General features: G+C 38.8%; 1 protein-coding gene across 3 annotated transcripts in view; it reads right to left on the reverse strand.

The window, feature by feature from the left end:
• MAF (MAF bZIP transcription factor) overlaps positions 1-14,808 on the reverse strand; it is a 505,697-nt gene that overhangs the window by 38,251 nt on the left and 452,638 nt on the right. The gene's annotated exons all lie outside the window — the stretch shown is intronic.

Raw genomic sequence — 14,808 nt, forward strand, 5'->3', positions numbered from 1 at the left:
AAATCAGCATCTTAACTGAAACATGCTGTTGGGTCAGTATTTGTGGCCTTACTGGCGGCTGTGTGGCCTTACTGGTGGTGGCATGGTCTTACTGTTGGCTCTGTGGCCTTACTGGTGGCACTATCTGCATGTTCAGTGTTCTCTTTAAAATGATTCCCTTTCACTCATTCTAGGTTCCAGTCAACCTGGCCTATTGCTGTCTTACAGTATCCCATCTCCCACTTTTGCCTGAGCTATATCCCTCATCTGAAATGCATTTCTTCAGCTCTGTTTCTACAAATCCTTACCTTCCTCTAAGCTTCAGTTCGGGTGACATCTCCTATTGAAAGCTCTTCCTGATTCTCCAAGTTGTTAGGGACCTTCCCCTGAAGCCACTTTATATAATAAATCTTACTGATTTATTTGTGTTCCCTCCAGTAGAATGTGAGCTGCTTGACCTACTTTGCTTATATCTTTGTATCTTTAGCATTCAGAACAGAGCCTTCCTTGATCATCAATAGAGGAACCTCTCTGTATTTAGTAAGCACTTAATAAATGCTTATTCCTTGTGGTGTCTGCATTTTTCCATTTTTCTCAATGTTTCTTAATTTTTTAAATATCTTTCTGGTTCTAAAAGTATTTTTTAAAATACTAACCCAGATTCTTTTTCTCAATTAAATCCTTTCATAATCTGGGACTTTTTTCCTAGGAATTTAATTCTCTCTGCAGGACTATAATATAAAGAGAACTGATCAGGTCCATATTTCCAGGCTTGTTTTTCTCCCCTAAAGATTAACTTTACTAGAGTTTGGCTCCTTCTCAATCCTTTTTTCTCATTTTTCACTCCCTCCCCCCTTTTAAGGACTCATATCTCATTCAATAGGGCATCTTTTTCTGTTCTCTGGAGATAGGCACGACGGCTCTGTGAACGTTTTAATTTCGCCAAGCACTTCCTACTTGAATTTCATATGATGTTCAGACAATGAAATTGAACTAAAAAAGTTCTTTCAACTTAATTCACCATGACTTTTCTACAGAGGATATTGGACACTCAGTCAATTTGGCCCCAAACAGCAGTCAAATGCCTATAAATTGCCCCATAGACAGTGGAGGAGTTGATTTAATTCAGTCAAGTTTAACAAATAATTTCTGTTATATAAGAACCTAGACTCTAGTGCTAGAAGAGACTTTCTAGAGATCAGTTTGGCCATTGGCCTCATTTTGGAGATGAGAGTCAATGAGATAAAGTGACATCAAGTGACTTTGACATATGCAAGGTCAGGAAAATAAATGACAACGAAATACATGACAGGAAATAAATGATAAAGCTGGGATTTGAACCCAACAGCTAGTTGAAACAGTGGAAAGAGACCTGGTGTCAGGAAGACCTGAGTTCAACCCTAACCCCAGATACTTACTACTTGTTTAACCCTGGGCAAATCACTTAACCCTGTTTAACTCAGTTTCCTCATTTGTATAACGAATTGGAGAAGGAAATGGCAAACCACTGTATTATTTTTATCAAGAAAACCTCAGGGTCATGAAGAGTCAGAAACGACTGAACAAAAACAAACTTGGACCACATGTTTTATGTTCTTGCTGGTATACTATGCTATATATGCTATATATGGGACTTGGCTTGGACCTGGGAGAGAATAAAATGTCCAATAAGATACAATCCCTTCCTTCCTCGATCTTACAATTTAGTTGAAGAATTGGCATATACACAGAGAAGTACAATATAAAATAGAACTTAGTAGGTATAATACAAAAGCCTAAAAAAACAATGTAAAGGGCTAGGATGAGTTGATATTTCATTCTTCAAAAAATGAGTTGATATGAAAGTACATCAGTATAGCCACATGGTGCTTGATTCATTGTTTACTCAATATTGAGAAAAATTTAGCTTGATTAAATATTCCAGTTCAGTTATTGATGTTTCAAGGACTTATACTTCCATTGCTTTGGTTTCAAATCATTACCACTTTATATTAATGAAAAAAAAATCATAGCCTACCTGGTTTGGAAGCAATAACAATACCTGAGCAGTCCTATCTAATAGCCTACCCAATAAATGATCATCAAGTCTCAAGATATATCAACCTCTTTGAAAAATTGTTAACTGTGTCAGCTAGGTGACACAGTGGATAGAGCACTGGTCTTAGAGTCGGGAAGACCTGACTTCAAATCCAGTTTCAGATGCTTAATAATTACCTAGCTGTGTGACCTTGGGCAAGTCACTTAACCCCATTGCCTTGTAAAAACAAAACAAGAAAAGAAAAGAAAAAGAAAAATTAACTTTTATTTTTTAATTTAAAATTATTTCTTTTTAATTGTGAAATTAATCATTGATAGGCATGAAAATTTCAGTATACAAAGGAGAAAAAGAGTTGTGGTAAAGTGATGAACTTATGCAGTATTTTTAAAAATTATGTTACATTTAAAAATTACCATTGGATAAGGAAGATGATAATAATAATAATAATAATAATAATAATAGCAAGCGTTTCAATAGTACTTTTAGATTTGCAGAGTACTTAACATTCCATCTCTTTTCATAAGAATAATGATGATGAAAAGAATTCACATTTTGGTGGTGCCTTAAGGTTTGCAAAGCACGTCCCCAACGAGGACAACTCTGAGCCACAGATAGATTAGAAATCACTGTTTAATTCAGGCCCAGACCACAGTGTGTGCGTCATCATATGATAAACATTAACAGCACAAGAGACCAGCCCACAGACCACAGGGAGGAGTCACCAGGCTCTGGACCACACTCTGAGAACCACTGACATGCTACTATAGTCAAAGAGCCTCCCTGGTTGAGAGCTTGGATTCAATTACATCAGCAACCAACAAATAACCATCAATTAAAGTTTACTGTTACTTGAAAACAACTCTGTCCTCACCCAGCAGGCCAACATTGCTCTATGGTTGAGGTCTGCCCACATCTCCAGACCAAGAGCTCCCTATCTTCTCCATTGTCTGTTAGATACCTCCCACATCAGAATAACACACCCTACCCTGGAGCCAGGCCATTGGGTCTTATGCTTTGAATTATCATGTGTGTATAGGGGCCGTGGGAGACCTCCAAAGGAAAGCATCCCCAAAGCAAAGATAGACAGGCTCAAATAGCATCCTAGCTGGATTACATGGTCTCATCACAGACACTTGTGCTTAGGAGATATGGTCCCCCCCCCAAAAAAAAAAGATTAAATAGCAATCCTTAATGGATCAATGAATTTGTCTACAGCTGTTGAGATAGACATAGAGATAGATAATGGAAAGATGATGGATAGATAGCTAGATGATAGATAGATTATAGACATATATATATATACATATATATATATATGTATATATATATATGGAAGATAGACACATAGATGCAAGAATGGATGGATGGATGAATATAAAGATAGATGACAGAAAATAGATATATGGATAGACAAAATATAAAGCTGGAGAGAGATGAAAATATAGACAGAAAGAAAATAGATATATATGGATGGAAAATATATAGATGTATAGATAGAAAGAAACAAATATAGATAGATGGAAGGATAGATTGATAGTTTGGTATATTGATATTGATCTAAAATGTAGAACTATAGATTGAATAGACATGTCTCTATGAGTCTTTATATATAAAGTTATAGATATCTACAGATAGAGTCATATAGATTAAGATGTGTAGGTTTAGTCATAAAACTATAATTATAGCTATACCTAAGGATAGGTTTAGATAAAGATATTAAAATAGGTATACATATATATATATATATATATATATATATTTTTTTTCTTTAGAGTTAGAAGAGGTCTGAATTAGGATCCCAGTTCCACTAAAAGCAAAATCACTTACCTTCCCTGAATCTTGAGGATAATAATTTCCATAATAGTTGTGTCTCAGGATTGTTGTGAAATTCAAATGGGATAATGTGTCTAGGGTGTTTTGTCAAACTTAAAGTGTTAGATAATTGTCTGATGTTTAACAGATAAGGAAACAGATCTAGAGAGGCAATAATATGAATTTGCATGCATGTGTGGGCATAGGACTCAACAAAGTGTCCCAAAGATATTATTGCAATTTTAAGCTATCTATACACATTCACACATGTGTATAAATGTATGTAAATACACACTCCTATATAAACACAACACACATATGTACGTGTATATGTGCATGTATGTATAACTGATATTTGCATTTCTTCATATTCCTTGAACTTAGCATGGTAGCCCATTTAATAGACTAGTTGAATGACTGACTGACATACCCCTATCTCCATATACACATGCACAGATGTATTTCATTTTGAGTTTTTGTGTCTAACATATAGAATCTATATATCTACCTCTATAATCTCCAAGTCACCCCTTGACTGGGTGACCTTGGGCAGATCCCTTCCCTTTTCTGGATCTTATTTACTTCATCTGGGAAACAGTAAACATGGATGAGGTACTTTAAGTTTGGCAATGTAGTTTCATCCATATGATCCTATTTGACTGTTTTTACAGCAGGTTAGTATTGTAGGAATTCTTCTCTCAGTTTTTCAGAAGAGCCAGCAGAGAAAGTGTAAGAGCCTCTTCCACCTAGTAAGTGTCAGAGATAGGAGCCCAGCCCACTCCATATTCAAGGCTACTGTTCTTTGCCTTCCCCAAAAGCATATGTGGGTTAGACAAAATGATCTCTTCTAGTCTTGCCTTTACTCCGCTATCTTGGCTCCTCCCCCAAGATTTCTTCTATTCTTCACAAATTCACTGTGTCCTAAGGTCCTTCCCAAATACATGCTTCCTGTTCAGATGAAGAACATTTGGTAATTTAGATAGGTAGCTCATATTCCCATCTGGCAGTCATACTGCTTCATATAAGAAACCTTTCCTGATTACTATGACCCAGTGTTAAAAATTCCCATATCATCAATCCCTTGCACTAATCTTGTATATCATAATTGTATAATATGGTTATTAGCCAAAAAATAAAAAGTCAGCATCATCTGAAAGACAATGGAGGATAAAGTAGAAGTGCAAATAGACAGCAATACATTAATAAAGATAATACTATCACCATAATAATAATAATAGTAACACCCACCAACACATGTAGTGCAAGACTTACAAAGCATTTTACTTATATTATCTCCTTAGGTCTCACAATAGCTAAAATATAAATAACAACGATAATAAGTCATTATTTACAAATATTATTGGTATTATGAAGGCGTCTAAGTTGTAATTGGACACATTCTCTGATTAAGAATTAACAGTTGTCATTATTATTAACTTTCATTTTATAGCTGGTGAGACTGGGTTCAGGGAGATTAAGAAACTTGACCATGTTTACCTAGCTAGCAAGAGTCAGAGGCCAGATTTTGAAGCCAAGATTCACGACTGAGCTTCACACTCTATCTACTCCATTTTGTGTCATCTTATTAATGAAAAACTAGACAAGAGAAGCGATGCAAAGGATGTCATCAGGAAGATGTAAGATTGGGAAAAAAGTGGACTGAACATTTGGATAGAACCAGAGTTAACCCAGTGAATGGAGCACCAATGAGAAAGTCTTAGTTTTCTGATTTCAAATTTGACTTCAGATACTTATTAGTTGTGTGATTCATTGCAAGTCACTTAATCCTATTTTCCTCAGTTTCCTCATCTGTAAAATGATCTGCAGAAGGAAATGACAAACTACTCCAGTATCTCTACCAAGTGAACTCCAAATGGGGTCACAAAGAGCTGGACAAGACTGAAAATGACTGAACAAGAACTAATCTATAGGTAGACCTCATGCTTCACTGGTATCTGAACAATAGAAAGAGCTAGAATGTAGAGGACTGGCCTCATACCTGATGTATAGCTTTGGTGAATTTATAGCAGGGCACAGACAAGTGGCATAGAAGATGAGAAGAGAGGACTAGATTGTGATCTGCATCACTGCAGGGAGAACCCACATTGATAAGATCCTAGAATCATCAAAGAATTCAAATACTTATCTGCCTGTCATACTCTCTTACTGGCTTGTGAATTCCTTAAGGGCAGGGCCCCTCTCTTATCTCCGCTTTGCATCTTTTACATTTCCACAGGCACTATGTTGACTTGATTTGATTTGGTCATGTTGGGGTCTCCTATCTTCTACTTCTCACCTGTAAAAGTAGACTCAAAGTTCACAGTTTGATGAAAATGAACACTGGGATCGTTGAGTCTTGAAAAATTCACATCTAATTATATGTACACACATATTACACAATGGGTGTATGTAAAATACATGTATATGTGTGAATGTATGTATACACACATTATATTTGAATATGTAAACTATATTACATAACTATAGTTATATAAATATAGTTATCTTGATATCTATATGTACCCTGGGGCCATGTCTAGAATTCCTGCTGACTGTGTTAACTGTACAATAACCTTTATTGAGAAAACTGCCATAAGCCAGATTTCAGAAACTTGACCCACCAGGAAATGTTTTATAGTTTGCTATCTTAGGCTGATTTGAAATTCCTACAGGTAAATAAGCCTAGGACTGAAATACTTACTTGATTTAATTCTCCAGGCATCATCAGAGAGGTAGAGTGGAGCAGTAAGAAGAGAATTAAAATGTGGAGAGAGAAGAAAGGCTGCATGGAGCCCTGGGACCCTGGAGCCAGAAGACCCGGGTTCTAATCATACCCATGATAATAACTCCTTGTGTAAGCCTCTCTAGTCTGACGCCTCATCTGTAAAAGGGTCAGACCAGATGGATTCTTTGAGGTCTTTTCTAATTCTGTATTTAGTATCTATAAGAAATCTGATTTGGGCAGCTAGGTGGTGCAGTGGATAGAGTACCAGCCCTGACTAAGGAGGACCTGAGTTCAAATGTGACTTCAGACACTTAATAATTACCTAGGTGTGTGATCTTGGGCAGGTCATTGCCTTAAAGAAACAAACAAACAAATACATAAACAAACAAACAAATGAATGAATGAATGAATGAATAAATAAAAAGAAGCCTGACTTTATTGCTTCCTATTATGAAGCAGGAACTCCTTGGAAGAATTAGATGAGCTTGTCAGTGATGAAAACATCAAACTCTTACAGGGACAGTTCTTCAAGGGAAGGTCACTCAGTTCAACTGGGAAGAGGAATCAGTGACAACCAGAGAAAGATAATAAAGCTGCTCAATGAACCCCTCGCAGTGGAACCAGGACTACCACTTCCAAATGAGGGGAACCCCTCAGCTTCTTCATCACAATGAGCCAAAGACCAACATCTTCAAACTGGGGGAGCTCAACTGTCCCTTCATAGTAGGACAGGCACTCATACATCCGAGTAGAAAGTGCAGAAGGGAAGGAAGCAAGCATTCTTGCATTCTTATAGCGTCTCTAAATACCAAGCACTGTGTTAAGGACTTTTTACAAATATTATTTCATTGGGTTCTTATAATAACCCTTCTGAGGTAGGTTCTAAGATTGTTCCCATATAACAGACAAAGAAACTGAGGCAAACAGGAGTTGTGGGCTTGTCCAGGGTCGCACTAGTAAGTGTCAAAAGCTGGATCTGAACTCAGGTCTTTGTGACTCTCTACTGAGTCGCCAGTTGGCTAAAGCAAAGATTCAGAAGGGGTAGGGTTAAAGGGACACAACCAGTGATGCCATGAAGAAGTCTTGGGCATAAGGGTCTTCTGGTCACAGTGGCAGGACTAGGGAATGCATGAAGTTCTAGGACTCCAACCTCATGTTCAGGGCAGTTCAAACAGCACTTGGGTCAGGGCAGCTTCTGGAGCATCTCTGTTATCAGGGATGATTCCAGATCAGAACATCCACATGTTTTTGGAAGGCAAGGGAAAGATCCTGTTCATGAGGATCTGATTGGTTTTCCACTTCTGACCCACAGGCAGGGGAGGGAAATCAGCCAGGAGAATGGAAGTTTCCAACCTGAGATGTTCCAAGTATAGATTATTTACAGAAATGGGGGGCTTGGGAGGGAATGGTGGAGGGAAGAAGATTGGATTCTGTGAAAGGAACAGGAAAGAAAGGAGAAGATACTAGGAAAGAGGAAAAGGACACAATCAAGGAGCAGATAAATCTGTTGGACAATAAGAGACTTTACTAGCCATTTATTTTTCTGAGACTCAGTCCATTCACCTGAAAAAATGGAGATAATTAAACCTATCTGAACCTCTTTCTAGAATTTGTGTTTGTGTCTGTGTGTATTGTACTTTGTAAACCTTAAATTGCTATTGAAATGAAAACTTTATTTTAAAAATTATTTTATTTATAATGATAAAATTTCATTTATAATTATAAATTTATAATTATAAAATTTCATTTATAATTAAAATTATTTTAAGAGATTATAGTCTTTTTTTGGGGGGGTGCCTAGTGTCTAGTGGGGAACTTCCGGTATGGAAACTCTTGCCACTGGTAGATCAGCAATTTGCCTTTGTCTTCCCCCTCTGTCTTAAAACTTTGACTGAGAAGTTAAAGCCATGCCTAGTTAACTGGGACAGCTAGATGGTGTAAAGGATAGAGTGCCAAGGCTGGAGTCAGGAAGATCTGAGTTCAAATCCAGCTTAGAACACTTACTAGTTGTGTATCCCTGGGCAAGTCACTTAGCCTGTTTGCCTCAGTTCCCTCATTTGAAAATGAACTGGAGAAGAGAAGGGTAAATCACTCCAGGACCTCTGCCAAGAAAATTCTAATTAGGATCATAAAGAATCAGACACAACTGAACAACAGGTGGTTTTACAACAGCAACAACACAGCCAAGGTAACATGAATTAGAGGCAGGCTTTCTTGAATTCATCTTGAATATACCTAATAAATTTTGATTTGAATCAGCAGGTTCCAGTTGGATTATGCTCAGAGTATCAAACGATTTTAAAATTGAAAGGGGACTTCATAAGTCCTTTCGTCCCACTTCCTCAATTTACAAAGGAGGAAATTGAGGTCCAAAGCCAAGGGAGGGAATTGTCCAAAGATATACAAGTAGGAACTGTGGGAGTTCAAACTCGAACCCAGGTCTTTTTCCTCCTGAACATTGCTGCTTCTCAGAAATCTCTTCCAGTCTCAGCATCCTGTAACTTGTATGTCTAACATTTTCGATTATGTCAGAGATGATCTTTCCAGAATCTCTCCTGTACTTCCCGTCTCCTTTCCCTTAGCACTGACATGCCCCTTGGCAGGTTTTAGGGCTCTGCCTATTCAGTTGATAACATCTGTCTACTGGGCCATTTTCTGCTTCTTCCTCTATCTAAATCCTATTATGCTTAGCTTTGAAACATTGTGCACTCACTCCTTCTAAGGGGAGGGGTGCGGAGGGAAGAGATGAGGCATTTCTTCTCTTGACCTCTTCTACCTTATCCCCAGAGGATCCCCAGCATTATTGAGATAACTCTCTGTCTTTAGGGGCTCCATTCAGAAAGGCATTCTTTTCCTTTACCTCTGATTCAAAGATTCTTAGGATTTTTTTTTCATATGAACAGATAAATAGCTGTTTTTGGAATTGCAATGTTTCAGAATCAAGCCCTAGTTTCTCAATAGTCAATAAATATTCAATAAACCAATCACAGGACTAAAGATTGAGGGTACAAATATGAAAAAAGGCAGTCCCTGCTCTCAAGTAACTTATATTCTAAATGGGGAAAAAGGAAGGGAAGGAGTAAGAGAAATTCCAAAATAATTCAGACATGTAGGAAGTGAGCCTTCTCTTAAATGGAGTCCATGGTGTGGGGCAGTAGATAAGTGATGAGCTGTGGGTACTTAAGGTTGAAGAAATCTTCACAAAGTAATGAGCTTTTCTCAATGGGTACAAAGTCAGAAAAATCCCATGGCAGGGCAGGGCAGTAAAGTTTCTATTCCGTTCCCATCCTGTCTCAGCTGTTTTTAAAGTTGTTGATAGGTCTTCAGGACCCCTTTGCTATTTCTGCTTGAGAACTGACCACTGGTTTCTTTGACCAGTTGTGGTCTTCTAACTTCATCACTTCTGAGGTCTTCTGTCTTTTCTGGGTTGGGAGTTCCACCCTCTGCATCGTTCTGCCAGGATTCTCCCCAGGGCACTCACCTGGCTATTGTTTTTTCTTGCGGCTGTCCTCAGAATCAGCAGTCTTGGAGCTGGAATAATACTTTAAGACCATAGAACTAGAAGGGGCTTTGCAGCCTAGTTCAGTCACTGCATTTAAGGAGATGAGGAAACTAAGGTCCAGATAGCATAAATGATTTCCTAACTGTATAGCCAGACTGGAACCTAGACCTCTCTCCTTTAGTTCCAATGCTTTATTTCCCTACTAGGTCAAGAAACCTCTTCATCTTAGATGATCACATCAACCTTGGAAATCCCACCTCAGAAATACCATGTAATAAATGTTTGGTAAAGGTCTCCTTTGGAGAACAGAGGCTCTCAAAACTTCCATTTAACTCAGAGGCTACTCAAACCAGTCAACTCTTCATTACCTACCAAGGTCTCCTCTGGACTCCTCCATCTTGGCCCCACATGGAACCTCCCTGCCCCATCCCTTCCTTTTCAATTTCCTTTTAATATATCTGTCATCCCCTTTAAAATGTAAGCTCCTCGAGGGCAGGTACCACCTTTATTTCTACTTGTATTTGTACTCTCACACCAAACTCAGCCACCAGCCCATAGTAAGCAAATGCTCTTTATTGAACAATGGATATAGAACAAAAAAGTCCTGAGAGCCCCAGAAGAAGAAGAAACATAGAGTTGGGAGGGCTTCATATAATCAGACTTCTCAGTCTTATGCCAAATAGGGGAAGTAATTTGTGTGAGGCTACACAGGAAATAAATGTCAGAGCCAGGATGCAGACCCAGTGGCCAGCTTCTATTATGCCAGGTTGCTTCCTTATTCTTGGTCATGCACATGGACATTTTCTGCGCCAGTGACATTCTTTGACTTTCAAAGTCTACGTATGAGATCCTACAGCCCCAGCTGAGGGCAAACTTTATCACCCCCTCCTCCTTTACTGATGGCTTTCAGACTCCATTTGTTTCTGTGCCTAAAGGGACCCCAGAAAGTCTGCCTTGGAATATCAAAAGAAAGCTAAATTCTAATCAACGTCCAGGGCTGGTGTGGGATTATTTATTGTTGTTAATATTAGTGCTAGTTGTTAACACCAGGGCTACCAAAGGCTTGAATTCAACCCCATCTACAGATGAGAAAATTGAGGTTGTACTTTCACATGATCATAGAGTTGACCAGTTGGATTTTGGGTTCTATTGTTCTTTCTGTAGAAGACTGAGATTTATTTTCCCCTCAACATACATGAGGATGAAGTACCATCTAAAGGAACCATGACTGTCATAAGATAGATCCTTCTCTTCTGAATTGACCTATCAACTGGTATTTTCACACCCAAGCAGATGGGGTCAAATGCACTAAAAAGTGTCAAACATTTGATTTTTATGTTGGCTTCTAAGCCTACCAGTTTTTCAGTTTGTTTTTTTTTTTTTTACGTCTACCAAGAGTATTCACATCATGAAGAAACACATACTTAGCTGCACTCAAGGGGTCCAGGAACATAATAGATTTATAGAAGGAGCAGAATTTCCTCAGTTCAAATTTAGGAAAAGATATTACTCTCTTCTATGCACAACAGGAACAACATCAGGGAAATCCTGCCTCTTTCCAGAAGGAATAAAAACCAGGTACACTGAACTGATCTTAGAATTAGATGCTCTCAGACTCCATTCATTTCTGAACTTTCAGGGACCCCAGAAAGTCTTGGTATGTCATTTTTAAAAATTTTGCTTTTGTTGTTGTTTTCATTTTTTTTAAAGAAAGCAATTTCTTTACATTTCTTCTAGAAAGCTAAAGGCCATGGTGTCCAACTCTTTCATTTTACAGTTGAGGAAACTGAGGCAGAGAATTATTAAGTGACACCCATGGTCAATCAGTTATTAAGTATCTGAGGTTGTATTTCAACTCAAGTCTTTCTGACTCCACGTTGACCACCAGTTCCACTCAGAATATGCACTTAAAGATTTTATAAAACTGAGATTTGCCAAATACATCTTATACATTATTTCCTTTGATCCTCACAATAAACCTTCTGAGCATTACTATCTCCAATAGCGACCAACCAAAAGTCACACAGTTAGGAAGGGGTTGAAGTGGGATTAAAACTCAATACTTGGCCCTTGCTTTATCTACCAGTTAGTCTGATTCATGTCCTTTTTTTATAAACATCAGTTATATTTGTTCAAATAACTACTTGCTGAGATTGGTTGTAGGTATTATAAAACAGTTGTGTCAAACTCAAATAGAAACGGGAACTCTGGACTATACATAGTATTTCCTGAGTGGTATATTGATTCAGAAAACCATATAGTAACATTATCTAGGTTTTATTTTATTTTTAAAAATATTTCCCAATATATTTTAATCTAGTTTGCACTTGAAGGAAGGTCATGTATTTGATACTCCTATCATAAACAGCCCTTGTTCTTTGAAAGAGGTTTAGGTTTAATGTCCTCTGATCTCTGTCCTCAGAAATAATATTTGCAAGAATTACAGTCCTCTCTTTTTTTTCCCCAAGGAACTGGAGTTAACTGATTTGCCCAAGGCCACGCAGCTAGGTAATTATTAAGTGTCTAAGGTCAAATTTGAACTCAGGTCCTCCTGACTCCAGGGCCAGTGCTCTATTCACTGCACCACCTAGCTGCTGCAGACTCCTTTTTAGGATTTTTTTTTTTTTTGCAAGGCAATGGGGTTAAGTGATTTGCCCAAGATGACACAGCCTAGTAATTACTAAGTGTCTGAGACTGGATTTGAACTCAGGTCCTCCTGATTCCAGGGCTGGTGCTCTATCTACTGAGCCACCTAGCTGCCCCCTGCAGACTCCTTTTTAAAGAAACTAGAAGCAACTCTTTGAATCTTTCTTTTTTTTAACTGATGGGGAAACCAGGACTCCTCTCATCAGATCATAGGATTTAAAACTAGAAGGGTACTTAGAGATAATCTGGTTTATCTTTTTCATTTTTACAGATGAGGAAACTGAGGTTGTACTTTCACATGATCATAGTCATACATTGGAAGGGATTTTAGAGATCATTCTGGCTCAACCATCTCATTTTGTTGATAAGAAAACTGAGGCTCAGAGTGGTTAGCATATTGCCCAAGGTCACTCACTAAGTGATAAGTGACAAAGGCAGGATTTGAACTCAAGTCTGTCTCCTGCATTATACTACCTCTCATGTTGGCACTGAAATCCAGTTGTTAAAGGAATGTAAGCAGTCTAATGGCCTGCTGCTACCCTATAGCAAGAATTAAATCCAAATAAACTTTCAGAAATGTGAATTGTATTTTCCAGCGGAGGGCAAACTCTGCCACCATCCCTCCTCCTTTATTGACGCTCCCAGACTCCATTTATTTCTGTGCCTACAGGGACCTCAAAAAGTCTGCCTTGGAAAATCTTCTCTTTTTTCAAATGAAAACAAAATTCCAGTCAAAGCCCAGGGCCGGTGTGGGGTTATTTATTGTTGTTAATATTAGTGCTGGTTGTTAACACCGGGGCAGCAAAAGGCTTGAATTCAACCCCATAAAATACGGGCCAGACTACTGGGCCAGTTCCAAGGTCTGTCGCCTAGGGACCAGATTCGGGGACAGAGGCCAGGTTCTTGCTTTTTCTCAGTGTAGGTGCCCCTGGCCACGGCAGCCTCTTCCCTATTCTCAGGTGCTGTGTTAACAGCCTGCAAATGAAGGCAAATGAGGGCGATGAGCAGCTGACCAGGGACCGGAATTAATGATATAAACTCACTTGCTCAGGCGGGTTCATTCCAAATTTGATTTCAGTTTTTTTTTTCTATTTCTGATACCTCCTTTCCTTCCCTCCTTCGCCTCCCTGGTCCCCCAACCCCATGTTTTGGTCCTTCCAGCTTGGAGGGGCTGCTTGATCTTTGGGTCTCCCTAAGATTCCATCCTTGGCAATGGCAGAAGCAGAGCCTTCTTTTTCTCTTTGATGCATGCATCTCCTGTCCTGATCCTGGCAATGACCTTCAGGGGGCTCCAGGCAAGGAGGCAGCTGGCACCAAGAGGATAAAAAGTCATTTGGCAACTGGTTGCTTAATCTTGGACCTCGGCAGAGCAGCCCTGGTCAATTAGGCCAGGCCAACACCCGGCGAGTCACTGTGATTTAAATGACTGCCCTTTTCCTGATTGCTGACACCCCGACTGTCAGAAACAGAGACCAAAGTCCATTTTCCTCAAGAATTACTGGACATTGACTTACTTTGTAGGCAGATGAGCTAATGGCTGGCATGGACATACAAAAATAATTGTAAAGAGAAAGAGAAAAGGAGACTTTTTTTAAAAAGTGCCAGTCCACACATATAGTTATTACAGAATCACAGAAAGACTGTTAAAGCAGGAAAGGACCTCAGAGTTTCTCCAGATCAACCCTTTCCTCTTTAAAATGAGAGGAAGTCGTTGAGACTTCGAGGAGGGCAGTGACTTACTCAAAGTCACCCAGCTAGCTTGTGGAAGAGCCAGGACTTAAACTTGTATCTTGGGACTCCGAGTCTGGCACCTTTTCTATAATTTCATGAAATCTTGGAAAATCATATAATTCTAGACCTGAGAGGGTCCTTGGAGATCATTTAATCTGGCCCTCTTTTCCACAGAGGATGTAACTGAAGCCCAGCAAAGGGGAAAGAGAAGCCCAGGACTAGTAAGTATTTAATAAAGACTTGTAAGTTGATTGGTCACACAAAAATTTGGTGGTAAAACCAGGAGTTGTTTGGAGTAGATGACAGCTCATTGTCCTAATGGACAGAATCATGACCTTGCCACCAGGAGGCCCAATTCAGGCCTTAGACACAAAC

The sequence above is a fragment of the Macrotis lagotis genome, chromosome 1 (assembly GCF_037893015.1).
Source record: "Macrotis lagotis isolate mMagLag1 chromosome 1, bilby.v1.9.chrom.fasta, whole genome shotgun sequence".
Classification (NCBI taxonomy): Eukaryota; Metazoa; Chordata; class Mammalia; order Peramelemorphia; family Peramelidae; genus Macrotis; species Macrotis lagotis.